Source organism: Canis lupus, chromosome 21 (genome assembly GCF_048164855.1).
Source record: "Canis lupus baileyi chromosome 21, mCanLup2.hap1, whole genome shotgun sequence".
In the NCBI taxonomy this organism is placed as follows: domain Eukaryota; kingdom Metazoa; phylum Chordata; class Mammalia; order Carnivora; family Canidae; genus Canis; species Canis lupus.
The window spans coordinates 50584821-50601992 of NC_132858.1; the positions used below are offsets into that span (position 1 = coordinate 50584821).

General features: G+C 44.9%; 1 protein-coding gene across 2 annotated transcripts in view; it reads right to left on the reverse strand.

The window, feature by feature from the left end:
* The window catches only part of EGFR (epidermal growth factor receptor), a 197330-nt gene that overhangs the window by 178356 nt on the left and 1802 nt on the right, over nucleotides 1–17172 (reverse strand). The window contains exon 1 of one of the 2 annotated variants that reach the window (XM_072791690.1): nucleotides 5188–5208. The exons of the other annotated variant lie outside the window; for it this stretch is intronic. The gene's annotated coding sequence lies outside the window, so the exon portion shown is untranslated. Of the gene's footprint in view, nucleotides 1–5187; nucleotides 5209–17172 lie in introns of those variants that run through there. 2 annotated transcript variants of the gene reach the window in all.

The following is a 17172-nucleotide window of genomic DNA, read 5'->3' on the forward strand; positions in this document are numbered from 1 at the left end:
TCTTTGCTCCTCCGAGCTCCAGGACATCCTAGGACATACATTCGCTTATAGTGATTCTTCTCAAATTTCATAACATACTGGCCTTTTTTTTTTTACAAGAAAAACCATTTCCACGGACCCCAATGAGAAAAGCAGTGGCTGTAGAGCTAAGTTTTTAAGTTATAAAATGTCAGCCACACACTTCTCCTTCTGGCAACTGCTGTAACTGGTCCCAGACTTATCTTCCTGCTGTAAACAACCAGAAAACTGAGCAAAATATTTGGGGCAACTGTTCTGAGGCAACAGACAACGGGGCAGTGCAGGACTGAATGACCTAAGAGAAGGGAAACACATGGTAAATATGCGAGCCGATTGAAAACAACAGTGTCCCCTTTTTCCCTCTTAATGTTCTTAAGATACAAGGGACTGTTCAGAATAGCATCACTGCACGGTGGGGGGGTTCACTGTATACACACGTATATACACACACACAATGACTGTGATTTATTATAATAAAATAGTTCGGTCTGTACCTAAGTTCAAAAGAATTTGGATTACCCTCAAAAGTGAATAAACAAAAATTTAAAAATAGTATAAAATTGCCAGGCCCTTCCCCCGGGGTACATTTGTGGCTCTCGGGTTAAGGAAATGATTTTGGAGCAGGTTCATGAATGTCTGCTGCTTCTTGACAGCCTCCTTGATGCGGAGCTAACAAACGCCAGGTTGCGTCCCAGAAGCGAGCAGAGGTCATGATGCATAGTAGGTGCTCAATGCAAGGCCACTGTATAAAGAGATGCACCTCCTGTGCCAGGGGACCTGCCCGTAGCCCTCCCTACACGCAGGGGCCAGCCCCTCCTCGTGGGAAGCTTCCCTATGGCTGAGAGTGTCGGTGCAGGTTGTGCTTCCTCCAGTCTTCCCACCATTGCCTTGGTGATGTCCTCGGGCTCCAGTCAGCAGCCTTCAAACCAGGCTAAGTGTCTCCCTGCAGTACACAGAGTTCCAGGTTAGGGGCACAGCAGGACAGTGGCCAGGGTTTTACCTCCTACCTGTGCTTTTTTTTTCAAAGCCAACCTGCCTGCACCTGCCACCTGCCCCAGGCTCTCCTTCTCTCCTTCCCAGGCACCCCACTCACCCATCTCCCACCGGGAGTGCTCCAGGCCCCAGGGACCGGCCCTTCTAGGTGCCACACAAAGGGACAGCAGAGTGCAGAGCACGTGACTCTGCACCCAAGTGCTGAGGCTGGAGGTGACCGACTCAGGTGTGTCAATCTGCTCCATCTTCCCATTGGTGTCGTCAAACACCCATCTTAAAACTGAGCTCTTTGGAGGAAAGGATGAACTTTTTTTTTTTGGGGGGGGGGTGGGGGGAGTCAGGAAAAAATAAAGTCAGACTCCATCTGGCAGAAAAGTAGTTGACTGGCTGATTTGCCAAATGATTGAAATCACATCTCTTGGAGCTGGTAAGCCTATGGTAAACAACTTCAGATGTCAACTTAGAACCGTGAAGAGAGGACACAGATTTTCAGAACTAGTTCAGTCCTTCCGAGGGCACAGAAGCTGGAGACTCAGTCTGCCCTGCATCGCCTTGATCAAGAGATCAAGAAGGGAACTGAGGCAATTTTCACATGATTATTCAAATGCGATAAAATATGTCAAAGGCTCTCGGAAAGCTATAAAGCGCTTCGCAAAATTATGCTGTACTTAACATTCACACACACACCCCCATTCTGGTTTCTATGACCATCATCTCAGTTTTCAAGTGCTCACAAACCACATGAGACTAAATTCTCACTTCTGGGAATGTGACAGGATGAACGGGGTTCTGGACTACGGGCTCCTTATGGGCAAAGACTGCATTTTCTGTGTAACCCACACCCAGCAGCTTTTCTCGTAGGCAATCACCATTTAATGCACGCCTCCTGGGTTGAACCACACTGAAAACTGAAAATGAAACACGCACCTCAGATTCTGAATTACACCAATCCACTAAAACAAGCTGCCCTGCTATACTGCAAACAGGGATTGCCACTGGGCAATAAATAGAACAGGTGCAACAATCAGGGCTCAGAATGCTCTGGAAACTCCACAGAAAGACCTGCAGGACGGGTCTGCGTGTGCTGTGTGAACTGAGATTTTTCCTTTACCACGGGATTTGCTTTCTCTTCTCCTTCCCAGTGTTGGCCTGAATACAGCCCACAAGAGCCTGACCCCAGGAAGTAACAGGGCAGGAAGCTGGGGTTACCCCCATGACACTGTCTTCCTGCAAAGTTTCTGCAGTTGGTTAACACCTGTTACAGGAGGCTTTCCCTCCAAGGATTCATCTAGACAGGTAAAGGAGGAGGAGTGTGCTCCTTCGCTGTGACTCTTTATTAACCCTATTTTTAAAATAATTTGTAAGAGCAAACTGAAGTAACAGTAAGAAGAGTCTCAGTTTTGAAGCGACATTTTCTTTTTGGTTATATTTACCAAAACAGAATAAATGCATTGCCTTGATTGAAATCCAATCCCTTCTTTGAGATCCTGAACTTCCTAATAAAACAGGAGCTCTCCCTGGAAGGCTTTATCTTCTCTACGAAGTGGCCATGTACAGTATGGAGAACTCGAATTGCAGTATAACATAAATGTAGAAAAGTATACAAATCAAAACTGCAGCTCCATGAATTTTTCTTTACCAAATGAATACATCTGTGTAATCAGCGTCTGAATCAAAAAACATGACATCATCAGCATTTCAGAAGACCCTCATCTAGGGCACCTACACTTATTATAAAGAAGGCAAATTAGGACAAAGACATGAAAATAAACATAGGATGAACAGGGTGGTGCATACACAAAAACCCAACCACTAGTGATTTGAATAGAACATACCCTAAGCTTATGCAAACTGACCCCAAAACTACAAGAGGATGTTTGGTTTGTCCAGCCAATGAATGAAAGTCCATCTCCCTATCTCTGTTTATTTTTATTTTTTTATTTTTTTTTAGATTTTATTTATTCATGAGAGATACAGAGAGAGAAGCTGAGACACAGGCAGAGGGAGAAGCAGGTTCCCTGTGGGGAACCCGGGGATCACACCCTGAGCTGAAGGCAGGGCTCAACCACTGACCCACCCAGGCGTCCCATTGTTTCCAGTTTTTATTTAAATTCTAGTTAGTTAACGTATAGTGTTACTTTCAGGAGTAGAATTTAGTGGTTCATCACTTACATATACACCCAGTGCTCATCCCAACAAGTGCCCTCCTTGATCCCCATGACCCATTTAGCTCATCCCCTCCACCCACTTCCCCTGCAGCCACCCTTATTTTGCTCTCTATAGTTATTCTCTCATTCGGTTTGTCTCTCTCTCCTTTTTCCCCTACATTCATCTGTTTTATCTCTTAAATTCCACATATGAATGAGATCATATTGTATTTGTCTCTCTCTGACTGACTTATCTCACTTAGCATAATACACTCTAGCTCCATCTACATCATTGCAAATAGCAGAGATTTCTTTTTTTTTTTTTTTTTTTAGATTTTATTTATTTATTTGACAGAGAGAGAGAGAGTGTGCACACAAGCAGGCAGAGGGAGAGGGAGAAACAGGATCCCCGCTGGACAGAGAACCTGATGGGGGGCTCAATCCCAGGACCTTGGGATCATGACCACAGTTGAAGGCAGACGCTTAACTGTCTGAGCCACCCGGGAGCCCCCATTCTTTGATGGCCAAGTAACCTTCTATTATATCTATCTACACACGCACACACACCCCACATCTTCTTTATCTATTCATCAGTCGACAGACACTTAGGTTGTTTCCATATTTTGGCTACTGTAGATAATGCTGCTATAAACTTAGGGCAGCATGTATCCCTTTGAGTTAGTATTTCTGTATTCTTGGGACGAATACCCAGGAATGTGATTGCCGGGTCAGGGTAGGTCTAGTTTTAACTTTCTGAGAAATTTCTGTACTGTTTTCTTATCTCTCTGTTTCTCAATTTGTCCATCTGTCTGCCTACCTGCACTCTTCCTCTACCCCTCCTTCCCTTTTCCTCCTCATCCTGCATGACCTCCAAATGTTAGAGACCAAAAAAAAAAAAAAAACTAAACTAAACTAAAAAAGCAACTTGTAAACAGTTGTGAAGACTATGACTTCTACAATAGCATCTCACTTAGCTAATTAAAACAGCGAGCATTTAGCCTAGGTCAGTACTAGATAAAGAGGTCAAACTAAATATTTAAAACTTTGTACTAAGATGTTGCTGCTGGGGGAGGTTAGGGAGAGGGTGCCCTGACCAGACCTCCTTGTGCCTATTTTGCAACTTCCTGTGAATCTGTAATGCTTTCAAAATAAAAAGCTAGTGACAAAAAGCTTTGCTATGGCAGCAAAGCCACTAGTCTTATTTATGTAACATGGTCAGTGTTTTTAGTATGATTTTTCTAAGAACTACAGCAATTAAAAAAAAAATATTAACTTCTCTGGAAACCTCTAAAAACAACACTGAAGAGAAATAAGATATTAAGTTCAAATACCTACCCTAAAATGTGTTTTGGAAGCGAAGAACAAAATACCTAAAAACATTAAGTAGGGTACGCATGATAATTTCCTTAATCCTAAAATTAAAAAAAAAATTTCCTTAATCCTGCTTCCCCTCCTCACACCTCCTCACTACCTTACACCTGACCCCACCCCTGCTGCTTTAACACTAAAAAATGTGCTAACCATAAAGCGAATACTCAAAGAAAAATAAATGTATGGCTCTCAGAACCCTGCGTATTAGGGGCGATGGTCTCTTCTCTTTGTGTTGTTTCCCAAATAGACCACTCCAAGCATGATAGAGCTGCACGACGACGGCTCTCTAAGTCCAGAAAGGCTCACGGATGGAGAAAATGGGGCACGGAGGTCAGACCACCCTTCAACCCATTTGTAGATCAAATAATCTCATAAATCGTCTCATTGTTTAATAAAGCAGTTACGCTGCTCGCCGTAGTTCCAAGATAAATTATCATCTCTGAACTGTTAGCTTTTCCATTTTTGGTGTTTCTTGCAGCAAAAGCAATTTATTTTTACTCACAATTTATTTTAAACAACTTTAAAAATAACTAAATATACTGCTTGGCAGAAAGAGCAAGTCCCCAGCGTATGTGAATCCGTGACCCGTCTGCCACCCGCCCTGCGAACGTGAGAACGACGACAGACAGCGCGATGTGCTCTCGCGGTCCATACACACCTGCGGGCCCTGATCCTAGTGAGCAGGGGAAGACCAGGGGCCCAGAAAGTTCGGAGGCTGGAGCCCCGATGAAGAGTCTGTGCTCGGGAAGGGGCCCGCCGGGGTGCACCGCGCGGTACCTGAAACAGCGTAGCAAGCAGATCAAACAGTCCTCGGAAGACAGGGTGCAGACTCATGGTTTTCTCTCTTTAGAAAGCTGAGCTGTCGCCGAAGGGTCGAGGGCTCCGGGTGCAGGTCTCCCTCCTGTGAGATGGTCCGGGTGTCCAGGGGCCGCACCGGGAAACGCGCGGGCCCGTCCCTGCCACCAAGGCCGTGACACGGGGAGGAAGGATGAGCAGGAGAAAACAGACAGAACAGCAGCCTCCCCAGCAGCCAGGAGAAGTCCCAAAGTAGAAACAGCACGAGAAGAAGTGACTGGGTCGTACGATGAAATAAGGAGCATTTCAAAGACTGGCCCCGAGCCACGCAGGGCAAACAACAGTCCAAGCAGCCTCCTCGCGGGGCGTGGAGCCCAACCCGGGGCTGGATCTCACGACCTGAGCCAAAACCAAGAGTCAGAAGCTTAACTGACTGAGCCACCCAGGTGCCAAGATAAGAGCGATTATTATCTTCACTCTGCAGAGGCAAAAATCACGACTTGCTGTAGTTACTCAACTCGGCCACGAGCACCCCGCAAGCAAAGTGAGGTCCAGGTCCGGAGACAGCACCCCTGTCTGTCATATCCTGCACGGTCCTACTCGCGTGGAGGAGGGAAAGCCCTAATGCTTCACTGTTATCCAAAGAAAAGCACCACAGAACAGGTCTAGAGATTTTTTTTTGGTATATTTATTGTTTTATATGCTCATATTTTAGTCCCACGTATACATTTTAGTTTTCCTACTTATAAAAAAAAAAAAAGTCCAACCTCAAGAAGATGCTAGTTATAAGAAGGTTATACTGCCTTTTCTGGAACAAAAACATCCATCAGATGTTAGTGATGATCATTCTAGAATCCCTGGCCTTGGGCACTCTTTAACCTGTTATAATAATGTTCAGATTGGAAAAATTATAGACACGATAATTTCGGACACGCTTAGAACCAGCGGAAGTTCACAAACATCCACCCAGAGTAGCCTTGGTTGTAAGAGCAGAATGATTCCTGGAGCCCCAAACAACTGGCACAGGCAGCTTTCTTGACCTCTGGCTTGCTCACTCTCCTTCACCCCGAGAATGTAGTCAATTCCTGGCTGAGGAAGTGTCCCTCTTGCCTCTGAGTCAAGAAACCCTGGAATATTTCCCCCAGTCTTGCAGACACATGCATTCCACTTCACAGCCAGGGAAAATACAAATGGATAGAGACGGTCCAGGCGAATCTGCACCAGCGAGTGGGCATATCTGAGAGGCGACCGTAAGCACCTGCTGCAAAATAATACCCCCAGCAGGGAGAGCAGGGTAGTGAGGGGGCCGGACAGGTGCCAGCGCCCGCACGGACGGCCAGGGGGGCACAGAGCCACGTATCCCTGGAGCCAGCTCGTGCTGCTCTGCTCAGTCCCCCTACCCTGCTCACTCGCATGATGGTGCACATGCCCCCAAGACAGTAGAACCAATCTGGATCATACCAGGTTCTGCGCACTACACATTTGAAGGCTGAACAGAAGCATGTGCAGGTGAAGCTTCACTCGATCAAACTCTCTTTGGAAGGAAACCCATCTGCAGATGGGATTTTTTCCCCGATTGGCGCACTGAACGTGCACCTGCGACATAGACTATGCTGCTTCCTCAGATGGAGAAGGGCTTACTCACGTCATCGTTCTCCCTCCATCTCTAGGAGGCCACTGCGGAGCTGACGTGTTTGATGGCACATTTCAAAAATCACTGGATATTAATTAGTTATTACCTGTTACTTTTAGAACAGCTCTTAAACTTAGCCTCGGCCTTGTCGCTTTGCGAAGAGCACACCTGACGATCCTAAGATCAGGACAGCTGCTATTACACTACGTGACGCCTAGTGCTTCTCTTTTCATTAAAATTCAACCTGGGGATCCCTGGGTGGCGCAGCGGTTTGGCACCTGCCTTTGGCCCAGGGCGCGATCCTGGAGACCCGGGATCGAATCCCACATCGGGCTCCCGGTACATGGAGCCTGCTTCTCCCTCTGCCTGTGTCTCTGCCTCTCTCTCTCTCTCTCTCTCTCTCTCTCTCTCTCTCTGTGACTATCATAAATAAATAAAAATTAAAAATAAAATAAAATAAAATAAAATTCAACCTGGTAAGTGGTGCTCAGAAGTCACCCAGCCTGTCAAACTTCTACTAGACTACAAACCTGCACTCGGCACACCTGTGCTGACCAACATCACGCTTCAGCTGCGGCTACCACCTCCTTCCACCCCTTCCCTGGTCACCTAGCTGAGAGAGAAAGCAAGCCTAGAAGGGAAATGAAGTCTGACCTCTTCCCAAACCAAGGTCCAAGAGGAAAGAAAAAAACAAATCCCCCTCAAACTGCAGGAGAAGTACGTATACTATTGGCGACTCTCCCCACCCTGGCACCCCGTCTTCATTGGCTTCGTCTGCACGGTTCAGGCCTTGAATTCATGACTACTTATTTTCCTGGCTATCATTTGAACGTTTTGTTTTTGCAACTGGGCAACATTATGAATATGTAGTAGCCATTGCCCAACTCTCTCAAAGCCTGGCTCTCCTAGCCAAGACTTTAAGAACAAGACTCTGGCATGAGGCAAGATGGTCTCAGATAACCACCCAGGTCTTCAATCGTCTGGGCCTTTTCCCATCGATGCCTCTCCTTCAAACCAGGCACATCCCTGAGTTTGCATAATGACAGAGCGTCTTTAGAAGTCAAAAGTGAAGCGAAAAACTGGGCAACTGGTCTGACTCTTTATGTTGTCCCATTTCACCAAATTGCTCAACTTTCTGTCCTGCCTTGGCTGGGTGGACCTTTGTGGATTGAAGGTCAAGTGGCATAGCTTTTGCCCAAATAACTTCTGCAATGAATGCATAGAGGCCAACTACTAAGCAAGCCACCCTGAACTCAATACACTAAATGCCTGGAAGTTGACGGGAAGAGTTTACTTATCCAACAAGAGATGCATCATCTCTGGCTCTAAAAAATCCATGTTTTCCCTTAGTGATAATCTCTAAGCCTCTACTACATCGATGATGACTACAGATCGATTATTCAGTTTACATATGGGATTTTTTTTTTTCGTACTTTGCTTTATAATTAAGAAATAGAAACGATCATTGGGAATCTCTGCTAGAGCACTGAAGTTTCTACTATGTTAGAAATAGTAAGAAGAAAGCTTTTTCCTTCCTGATGGAGGAAAATAAACACTGTGTTCTGACTTTTCTTTTGGAAAAGTTATGGGTCATTGTCAATGAGAGATCTACTAACTCTCACATCCCACGTCCTATTCATTTAAACAATGACGTTCCTCTAAGTGAGAATTGTGATTTCTGTAATATTTTCTCTTTAAAGTCAATGCTTCTGTATATAATCTCTGGCACATTGGCTTCTTATAAAGGATCTGATACAGACAGTCAGCAACCCTGGAGTGTACACAATTTGTTAAGTTTGTCCTCTTCATAACAGCTATTTACACACCCTCACGAGTTTAAGTGTGTGCTTCATTTAAATCACAGAAATGACTCTACAGATCGGTGTGAGGGCATTACCACATTTAGCCACAGGCACTGCTAACTGACCCAACTGCTACATCAAGGTGCTTTCCCTCCTCGTTTTTACTTCACATATTTATAGATCTGGCGAATTTACAGAAGTTTATGACACAACTTCAAAAAGTCATAGTTCGGATTTCTAAAGTAGATGTTTTCAAGGCTCACATATGTATTGTCCTGTATCATATGAAATGTGCAATTACGATGCATATATAAAGACACCTACCTCTAAAAAAAACAAAACAAAACTTCATAACGAGAAAAAAAGTGGGGAAGAACAAAATCGGAGCAGAATGTACCAAAATTGTGAAGGACGTTGGGTATAAGTAATAGGAGTGCAACAAAAAATTTGAGTATTTTTTATGTTAGTCTCTCGATTCACAAATAGGACTCCAGTGAGAGGAGGCATCAACGGCTAAGAAGCGATGATGTCTTAAAGGAGGAAGAGGGAGAGCTTTGGAGACGTGTGATACTGGTGTCTGGAAAAGGTGTCTGCTGTGTAGCGGGAAAACCTCTCCACGCCTAAATGTTGACTAGCTTGGGCAAACTGCAGAAGGGCTGAAAGCCTGAGTCCCTCACCTCCAAATGTGGATAATTACCCCCATCCTGTGGGGTTGTTAGGAAGCTTGGAGAGATGGATGTTAAGGCATTGTGTAAACTGTAAAGTGCTGTACAGTGCAAGGTGTTATTATTACGATGACATCACTGCTTTAGCATCTAAATCACAGGGACAGCACACTTATTATTTACAAGTTTAAATATGTATCTTGCATGCTTTCAGATTTGCTTTTAATTTCATAGATGTTTCCAGCTGCAAGGAGTCATCAAGCCATCTAGTTTAGTTATTTTACAGGAGCTGAAACTGGAAAGGTAGACACGAAACTGTTTTCTCTTTCTATTATCACTAACAACGGATTACAGGGGAAAAAATACACTAAGCCATGTCCTAAGAAAACCTCCTTTAGCAATGCAACTTTTGAAGGAATGATGATACATGTCTATTCATATTTGTATTAAAAATAATCACGAACATTGAACGTCTGACATTCTAACTTTAAAAAGTTACGTAGTGTACTTTTGCGGTAATTTGTCAACGTTTTTCATTCACGGTCATACATCAAAATTTTCTTTCTTAGGTGAAGATATATTCATAACAGCTTGCAAAAAAGAAAGAGAGGAAGGAAGCAGGAAAGGCAGGAAGGGAGGGAGGGCAGATTAAGGCAATACATTATTCTTATGAATACACTGCATGCATACAGACTATTGGAGCACCAGGAAATGCCAGCAGAGGTAAAGAAATCAAGAAGTAACTATAAGGATACGGTTTCTGCCTCTCTATTAACTTTGCAGCAAATCAAAGCCAAGAAAAAAATTCTGAAATTCATCATAGGTAAAAGCCCCTTAAAATCAGTATCTTAAAAACCAACGGGTGGCATAATAATTCTTCCACAACCACCTTTCGTTTTTCTGGCATTCATCTGGACGTAATCAAAAGTAGGTGAAATTGGGGCTTCTTTTCCTTTGCTTGGAAAAGAGATGAACATTATTTAAATTTCTAATACCATATTAAAATATACTCTCAAAAAAGGACCTTGCAAGTTAGTACTAGAACACACTTAAAATAGTCTAATTTATCTCGCTCAGGACAATTTAACCATCTGCTACGGCTGATGATATTTAAGAATGAACTGGGAGATACTGCGGAAACACAGACAAGCCAGCATGTGTCAGGTATTCCATGTTTGCTGGTAAATAAGCAAAACCAGGTTTTTGATGTTACAAAAAAAAAAAAAAAGAAAAAATCCTTTCTGACAACCTTTCTGAAATCTCATTTTACAACAGTAAGAATTTTTCCAGGCATACATGCCTGTCCTTGAGATTCATTAAAGTGATTTGTTTCTATTCCAGACTCTAAAATAGTGATAAATCTATGGGTATGGGCAAAGAACCTCAAACACGCACAGGTTTTCACATAAAAATGTCAGTTTGTCATATCGGAGGGATTATATGCATCAATTTTCTACAAAACGTGGAGTGAAAGAAAGGAACTTTCAAACAGCTATAATGATATCATGTGTCAGGAAACACAAATGCTAAGGCAATCGTGGCTTCACCCAGCATGCGCTGGCTTGCAAGTACCGAGTAGTACGCTGTCAGGCATGGCATTTCTGGCTTTGAAATAAAACCCTTCAAAAATATTCTTAAAACCACTGCTAAGTAAAGGGGCCAGGAACCACTTCTGTATTTCCTCCTCCATAAAGGCATGAACACCCCTGGCATCTCTAAGAGCCCTATTGGGCCCTGTGGTACAAATCTACCTGTTTCCAAATGATCCTCTGCAAATAAACTGGTGAATCTGTGCAATTTTCAACAGTGAATCAGGACACAGGCGTCTTCTAACTCACAAGTGGCCGTGGCTCGGTTCATCTGAGAGACACTTTCTGACCTCAGTGTGATTCAACATGCATTTATCATGTCTAGAATTATGAAGACTTTTGTTCCTCTCTTTGTTTTCTGCAATAGAAGTTAAACAAAGGATGTCAAGTAATCCTTTTTCTCATTCATGACAAGTGGTAGGACCGGATCATGCCACCTGGGGAAGAATGTCAAAACTATCGACTATCATCCAGATTCAGTTCAATTCTTCACAACCAGCCATAAGTTTTAAAAAATGCCATTTTCTTTTCTTTTCTTTTTTTTTTTTTTTTTAAGATTTTACTTATTTACTCATGAGAGAGAGAGAGAGGCAGAGACACAGGCAGAGGGAGAAGCAGGCTCCATGCAGGGAGCCCGATGTGGGACTCAATCCCGGGTCTCCAGGGTCGTGCCTTGGGCTGAAGGCGGCACTAAACCGCTGAGCCACCCGGGCTGCCCCCATTTTCATTTTTAAATGTAAAATGTGTCACCTCTCAGGCACTTTACTTTTGATGTTGTACGTTTCCTCACGGTAGTTTAGAAAAATAAAGGAGGAAACTCTAAAACCTTAGCATGTGCTGCAGTAAGACATGCATGTTCATAAAATGACCAGTGATGGTGGGCTGGCGGACAGGGCGCCAAGCGCAGCAGCAGGTCCTCATTCTTTTCCCTTTGCCTGGACGCAGGGCAAAACCTCATTGTTGAGATCCAGCTAAATGTTCTCTTTCTGAGAAACTGTCCCCATCACAGAAATAGGATGAAGCCCATTTTGGGGGGCTCCCACTGAAATCCCAAATCTCATCTACCGTAAGATGCGGCCTTACCCGGGGTTGCTCCATCTCTCTCCCTGCTCAGCCCTTCCACCTGTGTGTGCTTCAAAGATAAGCAGTTCCCTTCTTCCTCTCGTATTTCCAGAACCCAGCACACGGTGTGCACGCAGTGTCTGTGGTTCTGGAACTGGTGTGCATCAGAAGCTTCCACAGGGCTCATACTCTCAGACTGTAAGCCAAGCCCCATCCCCATAAGCACCCTATCCAGAAGGCCGGCTGGGGGAACCCAGAATGTGGGTTTCTATCAGCCTCCAAGTTCTACTGCTGCTGCTGTCTTGGGACACACACCCTGAGAGTCCTGAGAAGTAACAGACTTCTCAGGACTTCAGGGAGAAAAAAAATTCAACTTTGAGCCTGATTTACTAAGGAAATGCAAAACTGTTCCTGGATCTTGAGGAAGCTCAGGCAATGAGTAAGAAATGGGAGTCTGGGAACAAAGATGAAATATCTTCTCCGCCACAAGCTACACACACCACTTGGGGCACTCATCAGGATTGCCTAAGGAGTCTTTAAAAAAAAAAAAAAAACTTGTTTGCTGGCACTCCATCCCCCAGAAGATTTTATTCAGCTGGTGGAGGGTGCTGCAAGTCATCCTCTTTCTCATCCTTCTCCTGTGATTCTAAGGTACATGCAAGGTTCAAAACCTACTGCTTAAAAAAAAAAAAGTCACCTCCTAGTCTTTCCAGTTCAGCCGCTAATGTACAAACCAAGTGATGTGACGCTGTCTTAAATAAGAAATGCAGGATTCCCGTCGGAGGATTTGTGGCATTATAACACAGATGTGATCCCCAACGTACTTATCAGTTGCTCAGAGCTGCAGCTACTCCAGCTGCTCGTCACAGCAACCTGCTGAAGAAAGAAGCTGGTAATCCAGGACCCGGCCTGGCTCAACATGGACAAGACAGGGAGCATGACACAGGACAGGGGCGGGTTATTTCCTGGCCCAAGACAATACCTGCATTTGAAACATGTACTAAAATGATAATTTGAGCCCCCCCTGCTTACTCGCTCTATGGCCTCCAGACTTTTCCATCCGAGCACTTCCACCCACCCAAGTGACCCTTCCTCCTGGAGCCTTCTCGGCCTCTGTGAACAGCTGGAGTGTTGATCCTGACCTTCTAAGCCAAACCCGGTGTGTCTCCTGGGACTCCCTACATCTTGTACTGGTCACACATGAACTGCCTCCAGGTCAGCCTGAGTCACCTGTTCTGCGTCCTCACTGCTCCCCCTCCCGCCTCTCTCCTTGGCCCGCAGAAGCCACCCAGCTCCCTATTTCCACAGTTGCCTCTGCAATGCACTCAGTCCCCACATGGCTGCTAGAATCATCTTTCTCAAACCCCAAACCCATCTTGCCAGTTCCTAGCTTAGGGCTCCCCAGTGAGCCTCCCCTCACCCGGAGGGGGGACGGCCAAGTTCTTAGGATGTGTGGCCTCCCCATCTCCCCCTTCTGCCATCACACTGAGTCACCAGTGCTCCTCAGACCTTTGCTACCACTGGCACGACGCGTGGGATGCCTTCCTATTGTGCATTCTCCAGGGGAAATGCCCGCAGCCCAGGGCCATCTATACCTGGCCCTCTCTCCAGGTGGAACTAAAAGCAAAGAATAAAGCCAGAAGAATTCACCGTGTACAGAATTCTATCATTGGTTCTGTGACATAGTTTCACGCTGGTTATCTATAGATTTCTCTTGCCCTAAATGACTAAAAGGCAAGCACCAACGCTGATTCATTCCTAAGTCTCAGAACATGGATGGAACAGTGCAAACTGCTCACTGTGGCCCAAACGCAAAGAAAATAAAAGCCTAAGTCGTAACAGGCAGCTATTCGTGTCCTTATACTCAAAGGACAAACAGCAGCGGTTAACTTATGCAATTATTTCTCCTAAATCAGGGCCAGGTGTGTTGGCCCACCAGGATGGACTATAAGTTGGAGCAGAGAAGGAAATTCTATCCCTCAGTGCTCGCTTTCACATACTACTTTCTGAAGCAAGCTGCTGAAATTTGGTAGGAGTAAAATTTATTTTAAGCATATGCAATTCACAGATGCTTAGTCAACAGGGTCAGGCATTTGATATTATACTTCAGGGCCTGCAGAGATTTAAAATGTCAAATCCAGCACTTAGTTTCTAACAGGGCTAAACAAACAAGCCACCACCCACCGCTCACTGGCCCCAAACACCCCTCCTGCTCCCCACTGGCTTAGGGAACTTTCTAGACAACTGTATTGACTGTGTCTATCTAAATGTGTAGGAAGGAGGCTGTACCTAGTGACTCTGAAAAAGTGAAAATTTCAGTCAAACCGGTTATTTGACATAAGCTTGGATCCTTGCCTGAATTCAAACTAACCTGCTCATCTCATGCCCATGGGCTGGATGGCAGGCTATCCTTCGAGGTTGTGCAAAGAGCCAACTGTTGCAACTGTCTTAGGAAAGGCGACCTTTTAGGAGGAAGATGAAGAAGAAGGAATGGATGGACAGACGCTAGGATGTCCGACTGGAATGACCCCCGAGAACAAGGTTTATACTCTATCCCCGTATGTGCTGATGGCTTAAGAATAAACCGGTAATAACCAAGGCCAAAAATGTTTCTTACGATGATTTCAAATGTCCAAAAGTGACAGAAGAAAACAAATTGAAAGTAGTTTTGTACAGATCGGAGAAGCAGAATCTGCTTTGGAAACTGTATATGTGGAAACAATGTAGGGGGGAACCGTTCTAGAACTTTGCCCTTTTCTCATATTTGTAAAACCCGACTTTAAATAAGCCCATTTCATGTACTGAGTCCAAAATCACACACACACAAACACACAACTTTCACAGCAAGCCACGGGGCAAAGGCCAAATGCTTCCCTAGGTGGGTCCTAGCTAACATTCTGATCCCACGTGAATTTTAGGGCCTGGGGCACCAGCATGGGGCCAGCTTCCCTTAACAGCCATAATCATCAATTTCCTATCAGAGTTGACTTGCCACTCCTGTCAGAAAAGGTTCAGACACTAGCTGCTGATCCTGAAGTTTAGATCAAGGGGGGTGGGGGGGGGGAGTATTTTCTTTTTAAACAGGGCGGGATCCTTCATCTTTACTGACACTGCCTCTAAAAACATTTCAAAACATGTTAGTGCTGTCACGTGGACCAAGTCTAATCATGCAGCACAATGGGTTTTTGGCAATCGGCTTCTTCAAACTTCAGAATGAATTTTTGAAAAATCACGGACTCAGCAACTAAATATATAAAGCCAGAAATAATGGTTACAAACCCACTGGAGCCATCGGCCAGGTAACTGCTGAACAGAGCTCCACGCGTGTGAATACATGAGATAAACAGACTGTTGGGCCCCTTTGCAGATTGAAAAAGCGATTAACTAATACAGATCTTCCTTGACTCGCGATGGGGTTATGTCCCCATAAGCCCAGGGCAAATTAAAAATATTTTAAGTTGAAATGCATTTAATCCACCCAACCTACCGATCATCATAGCTGAGCCTAGCCTACCCTCAACGTGCTCAGGACACCTACGTTAGCCGACAGGGGGATAAAATCATCTAATGCAAAGTCTATTTTATATGAAGTGTTGACTCCCTCACATGACTTGTGAAGTCCGTACTAAAAGTGAAAAACAGGATGGTTGTCAGTGTGTGGGGGTTGTCGACCCTGGTGATCACAGGGCTGGCTGGGAGCTGCAGCTCGCTGCCACCACCCAGCATCACAGGAGGGGAGAGGGCCGCACCGCCTATCACTAGCCTGGGGGGGAAAATCCAAATTTAAAATTCCAAGTACAGTTTCTACTTAACATGCATCGCACATACAATAAAAGATTCTAGTCAAACCATCATAAATCAAGGACCCTCTGTACTTCATTAACGACTTAAAGAATCACACAGTGGAAGTGTTAGTAGAAACTACTAAGATCACCCTTACCCCTTTTAACTCATAATGTCCAGCACATTCTATGCACTCAATAAATACTCTTTGAATTCTGAGATGGACTCAGGAGCCTGGGGCTGGTAACTGCCACGTCCAGCCTGACACAGAGCTGGAACGAGAAGAGACGTCCCGGCTTCCAGGCCACAACGTACTGGGCTTCCTGACCTCTGAACTCCTGAGAGAAAAGAGGGTAGTGGATCTTCGCTTGGGATACAATTCAAAATCCTCTCATTCCCTCCTCTTCAACACAGCCTACTAAATCGAGAATGTCTTCAGAGGAAAAGCTGGGACAGGCCCCCCGCACTCCCCAGAGAACCACCCAGGGTCTCTCTTCTGGAGCAACACCTTTACCTTTCCATTTTGCAAGGGAGAGGGGCTTGCTTAACAATCCGCGAGCAGTGTCCAAGCTCACTGCTGCTCTGGCGACTGAGCTGCCTCCACAGAAGGCAAAGCAACTACTGAGTAAAGGAGCAAGAGTCTAGACCACCCAATAGGTGGATGTTTGTTCCAAGTTTCACACAGAGACCAGTCCTAAGGAGCCCGTTCCCTGGTCCTTTCCTCCGCCTCCCAGCACCTGCCACTAGGTGTTTGCACACACCCGATCTGGCTCTCCTAAAACCAGAACTCACAGGGGGCAGTGGAGCTAGGTGGAGGAGGCAGGACTCGCGGGTGAGAAGGCCTGAGTCTGAACCCTGGCTCTGCTTCTTCCTAAATGTAGAAGTCGCTTTACTTCTCTGGACCTCAGTTCCCCCTTTTAATAAAGCGCGTACTCACCACATATGCCTAATGTAAGGATTAAAAGGACGTGTAAGACAGTGCTTGACAGTACCAAGAGCCATAAGAACAGAAGATACCAAATCTTAGGGAAAAAAGGCTCTCTAAACCGAGTAAATTTGCTTGAACAAAACCGACTGAATTTGCTAAGGGTCCTTAACACCTTTGGTAAAAACATCTCCTTTTATATTTTTAATAATTCATCCTTTGAAATTGGTTTTGTAATGTTACTCTAACAGAATGACATCTGTTCGCCCACCCTCACAATCGTGTCCAGGAGCATTCTGTTTTAAGCAAATACAGGACAGGCAAATTAAGCGGTATTTATACATTTTCTTGGAAACACATCTCCAAGCACTAATAGCAGTGTTCAAAGG